The 10,633-nt window shown below is 36.0% G+C and overlaps 1 long non-coding RNA gene across 1 annotated transcript in view; it reads right to left on the reverse strand.

The window, feature by feature from the left end:
• LOC142861120 (uncharacterized) overlaps window positions 1-4,954 on the reverse strand; it is a 42,666-nt gene extending 37,712 nt beyond the window's left edge. Inside the window, exon 1 of the long non-coding RNA XR_012912500.1 lies at window positions 4,743-4,954. This is a non-coding gene — a long non-coding RNA (uncharacterized LOC142861120). The remainder of the gene's footprint in view (window positions 1-4,742) is intronic.
• Between the last annotated feature and the right edge of the window lie 5,679 nt (window positions 4,955-10,633).

A 10,633-nucleotide genomic window follows, 5' to 3' on the forward strand; every position in this document is an offset into this window, starting at 1 on the left:
CACATGATTCCTTTCTGTTTGTCGTCTCAAAAACTCCAATGTTGTGTCCTCTGCATTTTCAGAAATTAAAGCTCACTATACAAAAAATAATATAATAAAAATATAAAGACATTCCATTAATTAATAAAACATGGAATCCAAGAGGTGTATATAAACTAATATAACTATATAAAAAATATATCCCTAGGAAACAGAATTGTTTTTGAGGATATTTTTTAATTTTCCTCCTTCTTCACCCTCATAAAGTTCCTTCTCCATCCATGATCCAGAGAAATTAATTTTAAAACCTAAAACAGATCCCATCCCTACTATTGAAAGCCTCCAGCAATGGGAATCATCTATACCTCCTCTTTTCCCCAGGTTGAAAGAGCCTCTCCATTCTCACCTTTGCCTACCTCCATGGACTCTGTTCCTGTGATCATGTTTCTCATCTCTAAATAAACACCAGCCACACTGGTCTTGCTGCCATCCTTCCAAAACCCCAAGTTTGCCCCAGCCTCAGGCCCTTTGTACTGGCTATGCCTTAAAAGGTAGCATAGTGGTTAAGTGTGCAGACTCTGGCTTCATATGGTGCAGCTTCTTGCCTGCCTGTTTAAATATTAGCTACGATACTCAGGTAAGTTACTTAATTCCCCTGTGCCTCAGTTTCCTCATCTGTATCATAGGAATAATAACTGTACCTGTATCATATGATTGTTAGAGGATTAAATGAATTAATGTTTGAAAAGTGCTCAGAAGAGCTTCTGTATAAATTCTCTTTAAATTATCTGCCCAAAATGATCTTCCCCTATATCTTTTCCGAGGAGACCTCCTATCATTCAGAACTTGGCTCAAATGTCCTCACCTCCACCTCTTCATTAAGTAGTTTCCAACCCTGTTCATTCATTCTATATTTATTAAACATTGCTTTGCACCAGGTACTGTTTTGGGTGCTGAGCACATGTCATGAAGAAAACAAAGACTCTTGCCCTCATGGAGTTTAACGGAGGTTACTTTCTAGAGGGGTGAGACAGACAGTAAGTAATAACCACAGCAAATGTAACATGTCACAAGCAGTCGTGCTGTGGAAGAAAGAAAATAGAGAGCAGAGTAAGGGAGATGGGGAGTGCAGGAGCATGGGTGGGGAGAAGAGGTTTGCATCATTATATGAGGGGTGGCAGTACATGAACACTGAGAATTGACTTTAACAAAGAGTTGAAGGAGGCAAGGGAGTCAGAGCGGTGGGTAGGAAGAATGCTCCATGCAGTGAGAACAGCACCCAGGCCAGTGTGCGCCTGGCCAGTTTGAGGACATCGGAGGGGCCGCTGGGCTGCAGTGAAGGGACCCCAAAGAGGGAGAAGATGGGGAAAGGGAGCTGGGTTCAGAGAGATGTGAAGGACAGGGGGTGGATTACTGAAGCTTCCAGGGCCATTTAAGGGCTTTGCCTCCTTATCTCAGTGATGTGGGGTGAGGGATGGCAGATAGAGTCTAAGAGGACAGCCAATTATTCCCAACTCCTGACCCACTGAAACTGTGGGATAACAAATGTGTATTGTTTTAAACCACTAACTTGCGATAATTTGTTACCTAACAATAGATAATGAAGAGGGAGACATGGAGGCTTTAGAGGAGAGGAGTGATATGATCTGATTTGTTTTAGAAGGACTGTCTGACAATCCTGATGGAGAATAGACCATAAAAAAGAAAGCACTGAATCAAGGAGCCTGGCTAAAAAACCACTGCAATAATCCAAGCAAGAGATTGTGGTGACTTGCAGTAGGATATGAGGTCATGAGAAGCAGTCATAGTTTCTCTTTCTTACAGAACTTCTACCTAAAATTTCCATCCTTTTTTATTTATTTGCTATAACCTTTTTCCACTCCCCAACCCAATCCTGAAAGAAAGTCCTATGAGGACACCTTGTCCATCTTGTACACTATTTTAACCACTGCATCTAAAGTACACAGTGGGTACCAAACAAATGTTTGTGGAATGAGTGAATGGAAGAATGAAGGAGTGAATGAATGAATGAGTAAATGTATGAAGGAGTTCAAATCCACTTTCTACCCTTTGTGCAGTATACATGTGACTTCAATATATGATAAATAAGATATTTCAAATTAATGAAAAGGGCTTTATTTTTAATAACTGTTGGTGGGATAGCTAACAAGTAAGAATAAAATCAAATTAGATGCTTACCTATACACTAAAATAGATAGCAGATGGTTTAAAGAGTTAATATAAAAAAGAAATCCTAAAAGAAAAAAAGAAAATATAACCTAATTATTTCAATGTAGAAAAGGGCTCTCCAAAGGCAGAAACTACTTTAAAAAGATTGATAAGTTTGACAACACAAAAATTCTTAACTTCTACTAAGAAGAATCTTTATAAACAAAATTTAAAACCGAACAACAAACTGGAACAAACATACAAAAAATGTCACTACATATGGGACAATAGGATACTATCCTTCACACATAAAAGACATTTATAAATAAATAAAGGAAAAATATGCCCGATAGAAAAATTGGGGTAACGTATAGGAAGAAAAAATTTATAAAAAGACATATAAATGTTCAACAAACATAAAAAGTATTCACCCTTACTAGAAATTAAATATATGTGAATTAAAGCACAATACAATATTTTTCACCTATCAAATACGTATTGATTTTTTTTTAATGCTAACAGCCATGTTGGCTAAGTCACTGGTTAATGGACATCATCATTCACTTTGGTCACATGAGTAGAAACCAATACATTTCCAGGGGCAATTCCAGGGGTAGTATATGGTAAATAATCTTTACAATGTCCATAGCCAGGACCGCCTAATTCCACTTTTTTTCTATTTACTTTAAAGAAATTATCAGAGATGCACACACAAAGACTTATGTCTATACAATGGAATACTAGACAGACATAAAAATGTTACCATTTTACGAGAGATAATAATTGTATTGAAACACATTCTTAATATGGTATATTGTTAAAAGAAAAACATTATAAAGCAAATTGTACAGAATGATCCCAATTTTTAATATATTATGGTGCTAGTTACACAAATACACACGTGATAAAAATGACATAAAACTATTATATATACATCCATTGTACTAATGGCAGTTTCCTGGCTTCTGATATTGTACTATAGTAATATAAATTATAACCATTGGGTATAACTGGGTGAAGTATACACAGAACAACTCTGCTATTTTTGTAACATCCTGTATATCTATAATTATCTCAATAGAAAATATTTTTCTATACATACGCAGTTTAGAATAGAGGGAAATAGAACAAAATGCCAATAGCCATTTCCACTGATTTATAAGATTTGGGTGATTTTTATTTTCATCACATTTTAAAATTTTCATTCAATGAGCAAATATTTTTATAATAAGAAAATGTCATATTACTGTAAATAATGTAAAAACCTAAAGATGCTCTAAGAAAAACCCTTAGTGTATATTTGTGTATGTGTATGTTAATATATATAGTAGGTATACATATGAGAAAAAATGGATGGATGAATGATTGGACAATAGATAGAGCCATTTACAAAACTTGCCATACATTGGAATGAATTATCACAAAAATGCTCCTGATAATGCAAAGAACATGGATATGTAAGGAACAGACGGAGCTTTCTTATTAATTAGTGGTTAGCTACTATGTCTTTAAATTGAGTTCATAATCAGTTCTTTACATTTAAATCACACTTGCATAATTTTTGTATTACATACTATATTGTAATCAACTACCAACACAGATGTCAACATTAACAAATGTCATAAACTCGCCTTGTTTTCCTTCTCCCCTCTCCCCATCAATGCAAGGTCCTTTACTTCTTTCCTTTTCCTTACCCTCAAGTATTATGATGAAAAAAGTATTAAGTGGAAGAAATTAGTTTGAATATGGTTTTTCTACTTAGCATCTGTGGTTGTGGGCAAATCTCCTATCCTCTCTGTGCCTCAGCTAACTCCTCTGTAAGATGGAAATACTAATACAGTCACTCACAGAGTGGTTGAGAGAATTAACTGAGAAGATATGTGTGAAGTAACTAGGACTGGTAGGTTCTAACAGATAGGTGTTCCCTCCTTTTCCTTTCTCCTTTTACTTCCCATTCCTTGACCCTTCCTCCCCTTGCCAACCCTTTGCCTCCTTATTTTCTGAGAAAAGACAAGGATGAAAAAAAATAAAGTTGCATGTACTGGGTCATTAATTTTCTCAGCAATGTCACCTTTTAAGAATCAAACACCACTAGGGCTTTTTCTTTTGGGGGTTGGGGGAGTAGAGGACAACAAAGAATTGTTTTGTGTCACCACGAAGAGTCCACCTAGTGCTATACACAGACCAGCCTCTCCCAGTTGGAACAGTCGCTGGAGATCTAGTTTTACCGAATTAACCAAGGGTACATTCTGTGAAACCTCCTCAGAACGCTAAAGAAAGCTAAGAGCAATTCTATTCTCGAAGCTCTATTTCTTCTCCATGTCATTTTTAATGCTGCGGAATGCCATTATGCAATGATTTGAGTAGAAGACGGCTTTTCAAAATGGCATATTTTCTCGCTTATCCCCAACAAGTCATCCTATATTTCAAATGGCCTAGTTTCAAGCTGTTATATCAGTCAGATTAACACATGGTCACAGATTTAGCAATTTAGGGGAGGGAGAAGGGGGAGAGAGGGATGAAAGGGCTTGATTTGCCACTATGATATAGCACAGCCCTTAAATCTTTAGGATTCCTGCACGTCCTGGGCTCACCTCCGCAGTTGTTCCACGTCCACACACACTCAGCGTTTCACATTCGGGGCGTCCGGCCTCTGTTCCCAGCTGACTCTCACAGTCCTCAGGGCAGCCCACTGTGGTCATTTCCCATCATTCAAATAAATAACAAAAATGTGTGCTCCATAAACAGCAATAAGTGAAAAAGGCAAACCTGCCTGTCCTACATGTGATCTCAGCGCAGCAAGCCCAGGGATCTTTAGTATGCTAGTCTCATTATATAATAACCCCTCTGGTCCTGAGCTGCATGAGTCCTTCCGATTTATATCAGTGTCTGGGTTGTTAATCTTTTACCATTTTGGCCTCCAGCCCATACCTATTTTCTCTTAGCTCCAAATCTAAGTGAATGCAATAGATTCTGAAGAGTCAAGCAGGCAGGCCTCATTTTTAAATGTACAGATATTTAGGCAGAAAATTCTAGTGTTTCATTGTAGTAGGCATTTGTTTTCCGTTTTCTGAACCAGGTTGGCCCATTTTCTCCCCACCCTCTCCCCTGCCCCTACTTTCCTCCATTCGGGAGCTGACAATACTTTTCAGTAAACTCCTTTTTTGGTGAAATTTAGCCAGTCATCTACTGTTATTTGCAGCCAAGAACTTAAGGAATACAACCTTCAAGTTACCATAATATATTCTCATAATCTAAGATAATGTTGATAAAAATGTCTGGAGAACTTCAGAGAATGTGAATACCGATAAAATATATATCTGAAAGAGAGATGTTTATGAAATAATGTTGGGGGAACAAGCAAATTACAAAATGGTATCTATACTATGGTCCTATTTTTGCAAAAGAAAAAAATATATATATATATTTACACATCAAAAAAGACTGAAAGGCTATTTATCAAAATGTAAACAGGTTGAGTAATCTTCATGAGAAAAACTTGCCCATGATTTTTATTTAATTCTTTTTGCTTCTCCATGTTCTCTATAGTTTCTATCATGAATACATATTCCTTTTGCAATGTGAAAAAAAATGATAAATGTTATTTTAAGGAATGCATGCTCAAGGATGAACTTTCAGAATAATTAGGGGTTAGCTACTGATTGAAAACTATGTGGGCAATTAATGAAATGTTATTCCAAGGACCCGCCTTTGTAGCGGCTCTTGAATCTTAATGATATCACTGAAATATATCACCTATTGTTACCCAGTTCTCAAAAACTAAATATGTACAAATAGGTCATGTTGTTAATCATGACTCACAAAGATGAATCACAGCATATAATGCAAGCCACTAAAAGACTGTAGTTAAACATACTATCGATCTACATATAAAATTATCCCCACTATTTTAAGAATCTAAGTATTTCTTACAAATGATTACTACATTGGCTTGGCATTTGAGCAGCTATTTCTTCTTTGTGTCAGTTAAAATCATGCATTATAATCGCCAGCACATGTAACAATGAACATCATTAATAAAGAAAATTAACCAAGTATGAGTAATTTAATACTGTAGACTGAATCTTTTTTGTCCCCCCAAAATTTGTATGTTAAATTCCTAACCCCCAGTGTGATGATGTGAGAAGGCAGAGCTTTTGGAAGGTAATTAGGTCATAAATACTATGGAGCCCTCACGAATGGGATTAGTGCCCTTATAAGAAGAGGCCAGAGAGCTAGCTAGCTGGCTTTCAAAAACGTGAAGATACAATGAGAAGTTGGCAGTATGCAACCCAGAAGAGGGCCCTCACCAGGACCTGACCATGCTGGCATCCTGCTCTCAGACTTTCAGCCTCTAGAATTATGAGAAATAAATTCCTATTGTTTATAAGTTTCCCAGTCCACGGTTCTTAGTTATAGCAGTCCAAGCAGACTAAAACATTTAGCTATACTGCAATTTCAGAAAATTTTCCCCCTTTTTTAATAAAGAAAATAAAAATAGGAATATTTTAGTGTCAAGGCTCACTAGTTAAATTCTAACTTTTTCCATTTATTTTTTAAAACTGTGCCATTACACAGTCATGATAATTTATTTATCTCACATCAATTCCTCTTCTGCTAGGAGATTCTTTTAGAAATATTTGTCTGTTTTTTCCTTTTCATTAATTCAACATTGTGTCTGGCTTTGCTTCAAAGCTTTGAGGCAAAACTTTTAAGTGCTCTTAAAATTTATTTCCCTTTAAAAATGTTTAGAATAAAGTATCCATAATAATATAAGCTGTAAATTCTAGTTGGTCATTAGAAATTTTAAATCTCTTGACTATACCATTTTTAGGGTACAGTTCCTCTCTTCTATATCACTGGTTCTAAAACTTTTTGGTCTCAGGATTTCTTTATGCTTGTAAAAGTTATCAAAAATCCCAAAGAGCTTTTTGTTTACATGGGTGATATTTATCAATATTTATCTATATTTGAAATTAAAACAGAAAATTTTTAAATATCCATTTATAAATAATAATAAACTCATTATATTATCATAAATAGTATATTTTCCAAAACAAAAAAATTAATGAGAGAATATCACTGCTTTACATTTTTGCAAATCTCTTTAATGTTTGGCTCAATCAATGGCAACTGGATTATCCTATCTACTTCTATATTCACTCTGTTACAATATCACACATCATTTAGCCTCTAAAAAATCCCACTGTTCACTCATGAGAAAACAAAAGTGAAAAGGCAAGTAACACCTTAGTATTATTAAGAAAATAGTTTTGATGTCATGGACCCCCTGAAAAGATTTCAGGGAACTCCCTCCCCAGGACTCCCCAGGCTGAGAACTATTACTATACATAAAGCCACAAGAGATATAAATGAGTTGATGTCATCTCATGGTTATGCAGGAGCTAAATCAGATATCGAGTACATGGCACTAAATGTTTTCTGGGTCAAAAAATACTTTCCTCGTGGCAGCTGTTGTCTCTTTAAGCCAGTAATGGATAAAGATCTCTTTGGACCTTTCATTGAGATGCACAGAGAATTGCCTCACCTTCCCAATTTTCAGCTATGATAGGACTCAGGGATAAAAGCATAGGGAACCCTCTTTTAAAACAACATCCAACTCTGTCCCTCTATCCCAGAAAGTTAATGTTTGTCCCTAAAAAAACAAACGATCCCAAATATCCCTCAGGAAAAGAACACCTTCCATCCCCATCATAGATTATCCCAAAGACAGCTAGCTCCTGAAACTGCCTTAACTTTCTCATTAGTCTGCAAAAAAATATATATATTAAAATTCAGCTAATAACAGCTGTACATGTATCGTGGGCCATACACTGTGCTAACCCCTTTACATGCATTTCCTTATTTAATGCAAGGAGGATTCTCATGGATCACTCACTCTGAGAGAAGCTAGCTGCCATGTTGTAGGGATATTCAAGCACCCTTGGCACAAGGAGCTTATGGGATTCCCTGGTGGCAAATCCTACAGCCCTAGCTGATATCTTTTTTTCTAAAGAGACACAGTCCTGCTATGTTGCCCAAGCTGGTCTCGAGCTCCTAGGCTCAAGCCATCATCCTGCCTCAACCTTCTGAGTAGCCAGGTCTACAAGTGCAAGCCATCATGTCCAGCTATATTCTAACCTTCCTATGAAACACTACTATTTGATGTAAACACTTTAGTGGCTATTCTTGAATGCAGTAGTTGTTTCAACAACCCATGATGGTCAAACTACCATCTAAGCTAGAAGACTGAAATGAAAAAAAATGAATATAGAAAGTTAATATAGAAGGAACTTTCAAAGCTATCTTCCACTCACACACCCAATCACAGATTAACGGAGGCTCTTCCAATCCCTCCAGAAAATGTACCAACTGATGCCAACATTATGCTGGCCCTTGTGACCAGTATGCACACATACACCCTACTTAATGACAGGGATTATACCAATTGAGTTATACTTTAACCAGAGTCAGTTAAGTTGAACTTTTTTTTATTATTATGTAATTTAATGTAATAATCAACTGATAAGTATGAGAATAAAGAGTTGTTTCTATGAAATCTCAGCTGAATACTTTTGGAAAGTTGTAATAAAGACAAGTCTCTTAAAAATACTAGAGTTGAATCCAGTCTGGGTATAACAACTTTTAAAAAACTAGAGAAAAAGGGTAAAATGCTAAAAGAATTCATTCTCATATTTCTCAGATGATGTCTTTAGCATCTTGCCTAAGAAATTAAAAACTATAGATAATACATAATGGGTGAATTTTATGAAAATGAAATCATTAGCTCCAATCAAGTGCTAGTATTGACTACAGCATTGTAAATTATAGTGTTTATTATAAATGCTATGAAAATTCAGAAAATAAACACCAACTGTGCTGGAATCATCAGGACAGTTCCATGAAGGGAGTGGGACATGAGCTGAGTCTTGCAGGGTTGGGGAGGAGTTGTTTCTTTTTCTGTAATATGTGATTTTCAAATGATGAGATAAGATGAATTCAATGAGTAATTCATGAAAATCTGGCATTAGTTCACAGTCGCATCTTACCTTTCCATTGCTCTATATTTTTCATCCACCAAAATCTACGAGCTGACAACATACCGTGTCATTGCTGCTTGTTTATTTCCACCTTTGACTTTCTCAAACTCCCACCTTGTTTTCTGTATGAAAACTGCCTTCTTTGTATTTGTAACAACTTTCGCTTTGCCAAGTCTAGAGACCTCAACCTTTTGCCATTCTGCAGCTTGGACGTCTTTTTCCTAACCTTCATTGCTTTTTGTTCCTGATTACAAAATGATGTCCAAATAGCAGAATAACTGTTCTTAAGATTTCTGTGGTGCAAGTATTAAAAAAAAAAAAAATCGCAAACCTACTCTAGTATATTCCATTTTTACAGAACTATTCCCTGAATTCACATCCCTAAGCCCCTTGAGTTCAAAAAAATGTTTGTTGTCTGTACATATCCATTTTATTTCCACACCTCTCACATTCTCCTTCTGGCTGTTCAAAGGGCTAGCTCCTTCCCTTCCACGTGCCAGGTTAACTATCACCTCCGGAGAGAGGCTTTGCTCAACCTACCAGCCTGCCTAAGCAGCCCCTGCCTCTACCCCATTAGCCTGTGCCATAGCATTCTCATATCCTGCTTATCTCCTTCTGAGCACTTACCAATGTCTATTTACTCTTATTTATCTATTTGCTTCTTAAGTATTTCTTTTTCCTCTAGAATTGAAGTGCCAATGGAACAGGGAGCACGTCTGTTCCATTTATAAACACCTACTCAGAGCCCTGCATAGTGCCTGGCATATAATATACGTTCAATAAACATCAAATGAATGAATGAATGCATGCATGCATAATTTTGCTAAGTAGCCACTTTAACTTTTTGGTGAATGCATTCAGAATTTTTCCTACGAGAGCACATACATGTTCTTTATCAAAATAAAAGGATTGTACTATGTGTACTTTTATTATCTACTTGTGTTCACCTAAAATATGGCATAAACATCTTTCTATGGCAGAAATTGCTTATCTTCATCTTCATTTGAATGCAGCAGAGGTTTCCAATATATGGAAGCTAACCAATTTCCTACCTTTGAGCATTCAAGTGATTTTTAACTAATTCAGATATATGGAGCCTCTGTTTTCTGAATGTGAAAGAAGTATTGTCATTCTCTTTTAAGACTACTCGTTCATTAACGGTAGTAAATGTCTCTTTTTATACTATGCCATCTAAAAACTCTTGTTTTCTGCCCCTTTCTACTTACAAAAATTATTGTGCATCAATTTTAGTATAGCTCTTCTATGTGTTACATCATCTCTATTATTTCAACAGGAGAAAAAAATTAGTCATTTCTCCTCTCAAGCTGCAAGCATTTTCTACTCAAACTGCAACATTTTTTACTCAAACAGCAACATTTTTCATTGACATTCTACATGCCTTTCTTCACTCTGTGTTAATCATTAAATTTTCTTTCTTCTTTACA

Source organism: Microcebus murinus, chromosome 1 (assembly GCF_040939455.1).
Source record: "Microcebus murinus isolate Inina chromosome 1, M.murinus_Inina_mat1.0, whole genome shotgun sequence".
NCBI lineage: Eukaryota > Metazoa > Chordata > Mammalia > Primates > Cheirogaleidae > Microcebus > Microcebus murinus.